This window comes from Amblyomma mixtum, chromosome 4, assembly GCF_055824585.1.
Source record: "Amblyomma mixtum isolate Tamu chromosome 4, ASM5582458v1, whole genome shotgun sequence".
Classification (NCBI taxonomy): Eukaryota; Metazoa; Arthropoda; class Arachnida; order Ixodida; family Ixodidae; genus Amblyomma; species Amblyomma mixtum.
In genome coordinates this window covers 21,595,245-21,607,635 of record NC_143015.1, presented here as the reverse complement: position 1 = coordinate 21,607,635, position 12,391 = coordinate 21,595,245, and the positions used below count along the sequence as shown (strand labels likewise).

The 12,391-nt window shown below is 52.3% G+C and overlaps 1 pseudogene; it reads left to right on the top strand.

Moving 5' to 3' along the window:
- Window positions 1-2,997: 2,997 nt before the first annotated feature.
- LOC149345842 (uncharacterized) lies at window positions 2,998-12,116 on the top strand (annotated as a pseudogene).
- The last annotated feature ends 275 nt before the right edge of the window (window positions 12,117-12,391 follow it).

Here is a 12,391-nt window from a genome sequence, read left to right as displayed (position 1 = left end):
GAAGGTGGTGCAGGCCTACGCGCCTACATCAAGCCATGATGACCAGATAGTTGAAAGCTTCTATGAGGATGTGGAATCGGCAATGACCAAAGTAAAATCACAATACACTGTACTGATGGGCGACTTTAATGCAAAGGTAGGTAAAAAGCAGGCTGGAGACAAGGCAGTAGGTGACTATGGCATAGGTTCTAGGAACAGTAGGGGAGAGTTATTAGCAATAAACCTCAGTTGCGAGTTAGCGCTTGTCTGCGTCGTTTACTTTCCGTCCCGTGTGTTCCCTGTGCGCTATTTTTTACATCATGAACGTTATCCAACTTGCCCAACTTTCCGCTTTGCTGATTATTAGTAGAGTTCGCAGATATAAATAATTTACGGATTATGAATACCTTCTTCCGCAAACGAGCAAACAGGAAGTGGACGTGGAAGAGCCCCAATGGTGAGACTAAAAATGAAATAGACTTCATACTGTGTGCACACCCTGGCATCGTAGAGGATGTGGATGTCCTCGGTAAGGTCCGTTATAGCGACCACAGAATGGTAAGGTCTCGTATTAGCTTAGATTTGAAGAGGGAACGGAGGAAACTGGTGAAGCGAAAGGCTATCAACAAGAATGTCGCTGCAAAACAGATTTTCCGCTTTAACTGAAGAAGACGACCGTAGTGTTAAAACAATGAATGATAATCTTAAAGCTATCGTTACAGAGTGCGCCGCAGAAGTAGGTGGTAGGATGGTTCGACACGATACCAACAAGCTATCTCAGGAGACTAAAGATCCGATTAAGAAACGTCAAAGCATGAGGACGTCTAACTCCACAGACAGGATAGAACTAGCAGAGCTATCTAAGTTAATAAATAAGCGCAAGGTAGCCGACATAAGAAAGTTTAACATGGAGAAAATCGAGCATGCTCTAAGGAATGGAGGTAGCCTAAAATCAGTGAGGAGAAAACTGGGCATAGATAAAAACCAGATGTATGCGCTAAAAGACAAACAGGGCAATGTCATCAGCAATATGGATAAGATAGTTGAATTAGCCGAAGAGTTCTACACAAATCTATACAGTAGCGAATGTAATCATCAAGTTACTGAGGGAGGCAGTCGAGCACAGCAATGGGACATCCCGCCAGTAACGAAGGAGGAAGTAAAGAAAGCCTTAGGAGCAATGCAAAGAGGGAAAGCAGCTGGTGGGGATCAGGTAACAGCAGATTTGCTGAAGGATGGAGGAGAGATTGTGCTACAAAAACTAGCCACCTTGTGACGTCGAGAGTACCAGAAGCTTGGAAGAACGCTAACATTATCTTAATTCATAAGAAAGGAGACGTCAAGGACTTGAAGAATTACAGACCGATCAGCTTATTGTCCGTTGCCTACAAGGTATTTACTAAGGTAATCGCTAATAGAATCAGGACAACCTTGGACTTTAGTCAACCAAATGATCAGGCAGGCTTTCGTAAAGGATACTCGACAATAGACCACATTCACACTATCAATCAGGTGATAGAGAAATGCGCAGAATATAACCAACCCCTATATATAGCCTTCATTGATTACGAGAAAGCATTCGACTCAGTGGAGACCTCAGCTGTCATGCAGGCATTGCGGAATCAGGGTGTGGAAGAGTGCTATGTGAAAATATTGGAAGATATTTATAACGATTGCACAGCTACTATAGTTCTCCATAAAGTCAGCAATAAAATTCCAATACGGAAAGGTGTCCGGCAGGGAGACACGATCTCGCCAATGCTCTTCACTGCCTGCTTACAGGAGGTATTCCGGGGACTGGAATGGGAAGAGTTGGGGATAAGAGTTAATGGAGAATACCTGAGTAATTTGCGATTCGCTGATGACATTGCCTTGCTAAGCCACTCAGGACAAGAACTGCAAAGCATGATCAATCAGCTAGACAGGCAGAGTAGAACGGTGGGGCTAAGAATTAACATGCAGAAAACCAAAGTAATGTTCAATAGCCTTGCAAGGGAACAGCAGTTCGCAATTGGTAGCGAGGCGCTAGAAGTAGTAAGAGAATATGTCTACTTAGGGCAGGTAGTGACCGCAGATCCGGATCATGAGAGGGAAATAACTAGAAGAATAAGAATGGGGTGGAGCGCGTATCGCAGGTTCTCTCAGGTCATGAATGGTAGCTTACCAATATCCATGAAGAGAAAAGTATATAACAGCTGTATCCTACCGGTACTCACCTATGGGGCAGAAACGTGGAGGCTAACAAAGAGGGTTCAGCTTAAGTTAAGAACAACGCAGCGAGCTATGGAAAGGAAAATGATAGGTGTAACGTTAAGAGATCGGAAGAGGGCGGAGTCGGTGAGGGAACAAACGCGGGTTAATGACATCCTAGTTGAAATCAAGAGGAAGAAGTGGGCTTGGGCAGGGCATGTAATGCGAAGGCAAGATAACCGCTGGTCCTTAAGGGTAACGGAGTGGATTCTAAGAGAAAGCAAACGTAGCAGGGGACGGCAGAAAGTTAGGTGGGCGGATGAGATTAAGAAGTTTGCGGGGATACAGTGGCGGCAACTAGCAAAGCACAGGGTTAATTAGAGAGACATGGGAGAGGCCTTTGCCCTGCAGTGGGTGTAGTCAGGCTGATGATGATGATGATGATGAAGTCTCTGACTGAAGCCTTGGGTCTTGGCTACAAGGTAACAAAACTAGCCAGCGGCGACATACTCGTCCAGATCCCTGACCACGGACAATATTCGAAACTCACAAATTTAACAACTTTAGAAACATTGCTGTATCCGTTAGTGCACATAGATCACTGAACACAGTCAAAGGTGTCATTTCAGAGTACGATTTTTTGATTCTCACTGAAGAAGAAATGTTGGAGGGTCTTAAAGAACAAAATGTTACTGCAGCCCACCGAATAAACATCCGCAAACATCTCTAGCCAGCTCCCAGAATCCATAAAAGTAGGATATTTGAAAGGAACTGTAAGACCCTTTGTCCCAAATCCTCGACGCTGCTTAAACTATCGAAAATTCGGCCATGGCTGTCAGAGTTGTGGCGGCCGCAAAACTTGTGCCAAATGTGCATCAAATGATCCTGAATCGGAGAGTTGTAACGCTGCACCCCAGTGCGCGAACAGTAAGGGGATCACCCCGCGTACTCGAGGTCCTGTCCGACCTGGAAGAAAGAAAAAGAGATAACCATAAAAACAAAAGAAAAAATAACCTTCAAGGAGGCACGTCAACGATTCAGACAGACGCAAGGCACATTCTTCTTCACAGCAAGAACAAATTTCGCCCATGTGGTGCGATGGGGCGGTACACCACACTGGCCTTCGGCACCTGCCCAGGCCACGCATAGTGAGTCTGAGGCAGAGCCATCCGCGTCCCGGGCGGACGCAGCGCAGGCTGCCCTGCCATCTCCAAAACAGGGAGCGCCGGCCCACGGGTCGGCACTCAGCGGGACTTTCCCCTGCCGGGGGAGGCCTGAAACTCCCACACCCGCGGGTCTTCCAGCACCTCTGGCGAGGTGTGGACGTAACTCCCAATCCACCGGCGTTGCAGCGGCGGAACAGCTCTCTTGAGCGCAAAAAAGACAGAGGCCTCATTACGGGCCCAAAACCAAAGTAAATTTCTTCCATTTCCTCCCCAAAACACACAAACATGACTTTTTTAATGCAGTGGAAGTGTAGAGGACTCCTGAGAAAGCACATATTACAGTGAGATAGCACGTATTCTAGCATCAATGTTACCTGTAGCTTTATGTCTTCAGGAGACCAATCTCGGTCCACAACATGTAAATATCCTTGGACATGATTAAAATTTCCGACGCGATCGCGAGCAGACAAATAGACTCTCGGGAGGCGTCGCGATTGTCGTTCAAAGCGGCGTCCCTGCTCAGGAAATGAAATTGAAAACAAAACTTGAGGCGGTTGCAGTTAGCGTTGTTAGCTACAAAACCATTACAATATGTTCTGTATATGCCCCCCCCCCCCCCCACATGACATTAACCATCAAGATTTAGCAGGCCTGATAAATAAACTGTCGAAGTCATACCTGGTAGTTGGCGATTTTAATGCTCCCTCCCCGTTTTGGGAGAGCGAACGCTGTAACCCTAGCGACCTGATAATCGAAGATTTTATCCTCTCAAATAATGTCTGTCTTTTAAATACAGGAAAGGCACATATTGTTGTCTAAGCTCGGCACAAATGAGGTCCCTTGATCTAGCTTTCGCATCGCCATCCGTTCTTAGCGGTTTTAACTGGGAACGACCCTCTGGGAAGTGATCACCTACCTGCTGTCATCAGTCTATCATCATCTACTCAAATGATCGCCTCAAGGACGCGGTGATAGAAGCTTCACTTCGTCAACTGGTCTCTTTTGAGAGCAAAAGGCACTTTAGAAAATACGGTTTTAGAAAATCTCGGCATCGACCAGATAAATCAAAAATTCACGAATTATATCATAAGTGCCGCACTCACAGCTTATTTATTTATTTATCAAATACTGCCAACTGCCTTTTGGCAGTCAAAGCAGGAGTGGATACATTGTTTTCAACCAATTGCTAAGTTGAGTCTAACAGCGGCAAAGAAAGAAAACATGCTATTGACAATCAGCCACGAAGCAATGCGCACAATCAAAAAATAGAATAAAGAAAGAATGAACACACTTCGAAAGGTGAACGGCAAAGCCAGAAGCATTGTAAAGAAATACTTGTTATGTAGAAAACCAGCGAAAAAAACGCTGGGCAGCGTTGTCCTGTGTACTTCTCCTCTTTGTGAATGCGTGTTTTTCGCTGGTTTTCTACATACCATGCACCAACTGGCCCAACAAGCTACGCTTCTTCGAAATACATGTTGCATCATAGACAAAGGCGACACGGCCGTAACAAAAGATTCAACAAAGGGCATGTCAGCAACCTCATAGGGTAAGGCGTTCCACTCGGCCATGGTTCGAGGAAAGAATGATGAACGGTAGGTGTTAGTTTTGACCTGTGGCATTACAATTGTTTTGCTGTGCTTGCCTCTCGTTTTCCTGGATTCATTGGAGTGCACGTAAGTGTGAAAATTTATTTTGAGATGGTGGTTGACAATATCGTACATAATTTGTAGGCGGTGCAGTTTATGGCGCATTTCTAGCGACGGGAGCCCAGCTCGTGTTCTAAGCTCTGAAACAGAGATACTTCTATGGTAAGCGTTAAAAATGAATCGAAGTGCTTTCTTTTGTACACCTTCAATGTGTTTGATGTTTTTCTTAGTATGAGGGTCCCATACAGTGTCAGCGTAATCAATAATTGGCCTAACGAGTGTCGTGGATGCTGAAAGTTTTGTCGCACTAGTGCAGTGCCTCATGCGGTGCTTTAGTAACCGCAGCTTTTTTAGTGACGCCGTCACAACATGTTCAGCTTGTGCGTTCCACGTTAATTTGGAGTCAATTATTATGCCCGGATATTTGAAGCTGTCAACCCGCTTGACATCTGCATTGTTAATTTTGCAAGGATATATTAACGGTTTTTTCTTTCCTGTGACCATCATATGGGCACATTTAGAGACATTTAGGTTGTAGGGTCCGCTCGCGGGCAGCTCAAATCCCGCGCCGCTCACCGCGGGTAGCCTCGAACCCTTCTTCCCGAGTGGTGGGGCGGGGGAAGCCAGGCTGGGCGAGGAAGCCTTCTTAAGGCGCGACCGCCAAGGCTGGCTCTCTGTTGGACCGGCTCTCCCGACACCTGCCCTGCCCTGCCCGAGGACCACCTGACCCCGCTGCCCCAACGACGCCCGACCCCCCTGCAATGTGAGATAAAACCTTTTTGTACAAAGACCTGCCTCGAGTCACTGCCTGTGCGTCCCCGTGCCGAGGAATCGCCCACAAACAATGGCGCCCAGCGTGCGGCTTTAATTAACACCTTGTGGACGATTTCTCTGCCGATTTTGGGACGTGCAGCCAGGCTCGTGGCAGGGCCTCTTTGTTCGGGGCCACGCCGGACCGCTGGGGTTAAGGAGCAGGTCAGGCGGAATGTTCGCGGGGTAGCGACTTGTACAGTGTTGTAAATTTCTTAGGAGTTTTGTGTTGTTTATGTAGTTTTTTTTTTCGGGCGTTTTCTGTTATATATTTCACGTGCTTGTTGATAGATTGTGTGTATTGAATGTCTTTGTCCGCCTGGTTGCCATGAGCAGTTAGCCAGTGCGACCGGACAGCTGACGCGGGCTTTCCGAGGAAAAGTAGCGCGCAGGGTAGAGCCTCGTCTTTTCCCCGTAAATTTGCGCGAACTATGCCTCCCAAAAGGGATGTTTCAGCCACGGCTTTGGATGGCGGGGCAGCCGGCAGTGAGACGGCCGACGCAGCGGCCGTAATAGGGCAGGTGACTGAAATGTTTGCCGCATTAGCCCGTCAGCTCGATTCGGTGGCTGGCGCCAACCAGGCCGCAGCATCGGTAGCATCGGCGACAGCATCGCGCCCGCGGATAAATATGGAGGTCCCCTCCTTTTCCGGGTACACGGACGCGAAATCAGTCCACGAGGTTTTACAACAACTCGAGGACTACCAGACGGCTCTGGGCGCCCCAGATGACGTGATGCTAGGGCAGGTCCTGCCTGTAGCACTCGTCGAGAGCGCGGCGCGATGGAGGCGCTACCAGCCGACTTTCCAGTCGATGGCGGACTTCAAAGACCGTTTCCGCGCCGAGTTCTTGCCGCCTGATTATGAGCGCCGGATGCTGGAGGAGCTCGCGTTGCGCACCCAACACCCAGAGGAAAGCCTCCTCGAGTACGTACGCGCAATGCAGGAGATGTACTAGAGGGCAGATCCGACGGCAACCGATCGAGATCAGGTTGCACGTGTGATCAGGCAGTGCCATCTACGCTTCAAACCGTATCTGCGGGGTCGCAGTTTTACAAACCTCGAGGCCTTAACACAGGAAGCCAAAACCGTGCCGGCGGATTTACTGGCCGAACTGCGCTGCCAGCCACCCCCCAGGCCAGCCGAATCGCTAGAACCGGGATGCGCATGGGATGGAGGCCGAGAATACGCGATGAGGGCTCATGGTTGTCAAGGCGCTAGTCAGGAAAATAACTCCCGCGCCGGCGACGGAGAGGCCTTTGTCCCGCTCGCCTGTAGAGCTCAAGCTCAAGCTCATTTATGCTAGTGCAGTTAGCGGGTCGATGCTACTCCGCACTCGTAGACACGGGCTCAACGCTGTCACTGGTCGGTGACGAGGTGTACGAGGCCTGCCGGATAGGTAACATCCATGTCAGACCGGCCGAAACCCCGTTAAGCTTAGCAGCTGGGGCAGCAAAAGCAAAGGGAGCAGTACGTCTTACGATGCGTTTTGACGGCAGAAAGCAGAGGCATCGCTTCGTCTATCTGCCTGGCTTGTCGATACCAGTAATTCTGGGAAGGGATTTTCTCTCGAGCGAAGGCATTATGCTCGACATGGGGGAGAATGGCTATCGTTACAGCCCGCTCGCCCCCCTCATTCCCTTCGAAAGCGCACCCTTGCCCGGCTGTCCTGCACAAAAGGCGGGTGTCCACGCCTGTGCGACAGAAAGGCAAGGGAGCTCCCTCGAGATGCTGAGAGACGGTGGCCCGTTAGAAGCGATTATTGCGTCTTTCTCAGAACCCAGTAGTCAGCGCCGAAGGCTCGCGGAAACTTTACTCCCGTTTTCGCATTGCTTCACGAAGAAACCGGGCAGAACCGACCTGCTTCAGCACGAGATTCAGACGGTTGATACGCGCCCTTTCAGGTGTAACCCGAGGCCGTTAAGTGCGCATAAGAGGCAGCTTCTCGACTGTGCCCTTGACGAGATGATAGTGTCACGTTGCAGTGACGGCAGTCCAGCGGTCATGAAGACACCAACCAGTCTTGGAAACGAAGCTCTTTATTTGGGCTGACTTGCGCCCACAAAAGAACTGAATCACTCGGCGACGGCGTAAGCAACAAACGTGCTCGTCGGTCGTCGAACTACGAATGTCCGCCGCTCGCGGCATCGCTCAATTTAAAGCCGGCAAGGAAACTTCCAGATAACAGGTCAAGATCATCTACGGTAATCTGGAAAAACCTAGATGCAGCCTTTCATGGCTGCGAACAATCGAGATTAGTCTGGTCGCTTCTCGCGCCACGAACAAATGTGATAACGACCCTTTCCTGCTGCCTTGAGCGTGAACGAACACACACTGCAATGATACGTGGCAATAGCTACCGGTGCAGTGAGACCATCCCAAAGTCCCTGGGCGTCACCAGCGGTTCTAGCGCCGAACAAGGATGGATCGGTCAGGCTGTGTGTTGATTATCGTAAGCTCTACTCACTGACGCCTACGGTTGCGTACCCTTTTCAGTCGATCGAGGCTGCGATGTGCGCGCTAGGGAACGCGAGGTTCTTCACAGTCCTAGATGCAAGCAGAGGGTACCTGCAGATTGAGGTGGCCGAAGGTGACATTGAGAAAACCGCATACACCCGCCACCGCGGGCTCTTCGAATTTACTCGACTCCCGTTTGGTTTGTTTAACGCCCCGAGCACGTTCATGCGACTGATGGACATCGTGCTCGGCGATGCAAGGTTCAACTACGCCACGGCGTTGTGATATTCTCACAGACGACGTTGTCATAGTCTCACAGACGACGTTGTGATATTCTCACAGTCGTTCGAGGAGCACCTCATTCACCTGAATTCCGTTCTCGATAAAATGAGAAGTGCCGGTCTAACCATTAATCCAAAGAAAGTGCAGTTGGCATCGAAGTGAGTGAACCTCTTGGGCAATGTCGTGGATGATGGCACACTGAGACCGAATGATGACAAACTGCAGGCAATTCTGGACTACCCCTGGCCCATGGATGTGAAAAGCTTGCAGAGGATTTTGGGGAAGGTTGCGTTCTACAGGCAATTCATCCCGCGCTGTTCGGAGCTTGCAAGGCCGCTGAACCTGCTGTTGCGTAAAGGCTCGAAGTGGGTCTGGGGCAAGGAACAGAGTAACGCATTTGTTGCCTTGGCTCGCGCGATAGCGAATACCGCTAGTCTGCGCCTCCCCGTCCTGAACAAGCAGTTTGTCTTGCAGACAGACGCTAGTGACTACGGTGTTGGAGCTGTTTTGTTGCAGGAACACGAGGGCAAACTGCTCCCTGTCGCGTTCGCTAGTCGCACGCTCACATCGGCGGAGCGGAATTACTCCGTGACCGAAAAGGAATGCCTGGCGATCATGTTCGCATTGTCGAAGTTCGACATGTACCTAGACGGAGCGGCCTCCACCGTGCAGACAGATCACCAGGCATTGTCTTGGTTAAAGAGGCTCAAGAACCCCGCAGGCAGACTCGCGAGATGGGCGCTGACGTTGCAACGTTACGCGTACGCCATCGAGTACCGCCGGGGCAGCTTGAACAAGGTGGCCGATGCTTTATCGCGCGCACCGTGGAAGGCTGGCGGAAGCGCTTCAGAGGCGCAGCCCAGCTTTGTAGAAACGGCGTCACCGCTATTGGAGAGGAGGAGAGGGCGGACGGGAGTGTCGCGCCCGGTTTGGAGAAAGAGGAAACGAACAAAGGTCCCGCATGGTGCTGTGAGAGAAGGGAAACACAGCAGCTCGTGTCGGCGACCGCTCGCCTGCCAAGGAGCGAGGCAGAAAGAAATGTCTTGGAGAGTTGCGGTCAGTAGAGAAGAGCTGATCGAGGCCCAGAAAGCAGACGGTCTTTGCCAGCGGGTGCTGAAGGAGCTTGCGAGCAGCGCAGCTTGCACCGGGAACGCTGGGGGCAAGTACGACGCGCATCCGCTGGGCGATGATGGCTTGCTGCTCCGCTACATCCCCCAACTTGACGAGGAAGAGGCGATAGCATCCCCTTTCCGAGTCGTGGTCCCGACAAGGTTGCGCAAACGGTTCCTGCAGTACTTCCATGACTAAGCGCTGGCAGGCCATGGCAGCGGCAGTAAGACTTACGACAAGTTATGCCGTGTCGCGACCTGGCCAGGCATGAGAAAGGATGTGCTGGGATACGCCCGTACCTCCCCGGTATGCCAGGTAGCCAAGCCTGGGGCAGGCAAGCCCGCTGGCATGATGAAGGCGGTAGTTAGCAACTACCCGTGGCAAGTGGTCGCGTGCGATATCATGGGACCCCTCCCTCGGTCCACGCGCGGAAACCAATTCATCCTAGTAATAACGGACCACTATTCCAAGTGGGTTGAGGTTTTCCCCCTTACGAAGCTTGTGCCGGAACGAATTTGGGAAAAACTGTTGGAGAGGAGACTTTCACTCGTCTCGGTTTCCCTTCCAACCTGATTACATACAATGCTTCTTATTTCACAAGCAAAGTCTTTGTAGACTCTTGTCGGGCGCTTCAATTCCGCCGCAGGAGAACGAGTCCCTACCACGCTCAGAGTAACATAACCGAGCGGGTGAATCGAAATCCGAAGAGCATGCTGGTCGCGACGACCGAGCAGCACAGAGATTGGAACGCGCGGCTGTCCGAACTGGCGTTCGCTACAAGAAAAACCGTGAACAGGTCAGTGGGTATTACACCGGCTTACTTGAATTTTGGGAGAGAGATCGCTTTTCCGCTAGAGAATGCCCTACTCGACGCGGCGGGGCCCGCGCCCCCTCCGCTTTCGTAGTACGCGACAAGGCTCCGGGAGCGCCTGGAGGCAGCGGAGCGCGCAGCCCGCGAAAACCTCGATGTCGCGCGCATGGAGCAAGCGGATCAGTACAACAAAGGTCGCCGTCACGTCGTTTTCAACACGGGCGACTTAGTACTCAAGAGAACGCACCTACTTAGTAACGCAGCGCGCGGTTTCGCCGCGTCGCTAGCTCACAAGTGGGTTGAGCCGTACGAAGTTACGGCACGGACTACGCCGCTCACCTACCAGCTGCGGTTGTTGACAAACGGCGAAACCGCCGGTCCGGTGCATGTCGCTGATTTGAAGGCTTTCCACCTTCGCAAGGACGATGACTGCGAAGCGGGGGAAAATCAGCGCGATGCGGCGATCTCACCCCCGGGAGGACGAGCAGGTAGCGGTATGGTTCGCAACCGACGCTACAACCTGAGGGCCAGGTAGCACCCGTTTCTCTCGATTAATAATCATTCGCAATGCTCTCGCCCTCTCAGTATGTCTTTTAGGAAGCTCCAGCGGATCGACACCCGTGGCTCGGACTCCAGAAGGCAAGGCAGACCACCATCAAACGGTGGCCGCCATCAAGGCGCGCCACCCGGCTGGCGGCAGGAGCCGCACGAGTGCCGCAGGTTCCACGGCCGCGGTGGCCCCCACCGCCTGCCTAACCACGTGCCTAACCACTGGAGAGCACCTCCCAGTGGTGCAGGCCAACGCAAGAGCGCCAGGGATCATCAAGCGCAGGCCACCCCTCAGCACCCAGCCGGCGCTTCGGCCGCCGAGCAGCCGCAACCCAGGCGGCCCAGCAGCCATCGGCCGTGTACAACGACGAGGAGCGGGCCGGCCTTTACTTGTGCACCGGCTCCGCCACGAGGCCGGTGTGCTGCATAAAGCACGCAAGGAAGCAGCGGAGAAGTCCTTGGCGTCTGCAGCACCTTCCCCTGCTGCGCCACTGCAGAGGCACAGCCCGGAGGAGGCGGCCCTCCGCATCCTCCAGTCCAGCCGCCCAGACCTGCTGTCCCCGGCGGCCGAGGAGCTTTGCAGGGCGCTGCCGGCAGGGCCCCGAGTGGAGCCAGGCGCCTCGCTCCCCCAGGCGGCTGGTGAGGAGCCCATCCATCTAGCGGTGAGCGGCCCCCCGGCGAGCTCCCCTCCCCCCTTCGACGACACCATGGACGCCGACCCGGACCCGGAGGTCATCGAGCGCCTACTGGTGGACCCCGGGACGGACGTTTGAGGAGGGGGGGGAGGTGTAGGGTCCGCTCGCGGGCAGCTCAAATCCCGCGCCGCTCACCGCGGGTAGCCTCGTACCCTTCTTCCCGAGTGGTGGGGCGGGGGGAGCCAGACTGGGCGAGGAAGCCTTCTTAAGGCGCGACCGCCAAGGCTGGCTCTCTTTTTGGACCAGCGCTTTTGGACACCTGCCCTGCCCGAGGACCACCTGACCCCGCTGCCCCAACGACGCCCGACCCCCATGCAATGTGAGATAAAACCTTTTTGTACAAAGACCTGCCTCGAGTGACTGCCTGTGCGTCCCCGCGCAGAGGAATCGCCCACAAGGTTCATACGCAAGATTCGATGACCTGGTACACGATGCAGTCATCGGCGAAGAACCGGCATTCTACAGAGGAATCCAAAGACAGGTCATTTAAATAGATCAGAAAAAGAAGAGGTCCAAGGACAGAACCTTGTGGTACTTCGGATAGTACAGGGGCTGATGAAGAATGCGAGTTTTCAGTGCAGACATACTGTTGTCGATTGGATAAGTAACAATAAAGCCAGTTCAAAATTTGTTCATTTTGCAGTACACTTTTTAGCTTAAACAGTAACCTTTTGTGACAGACTCGGTCAAACGCC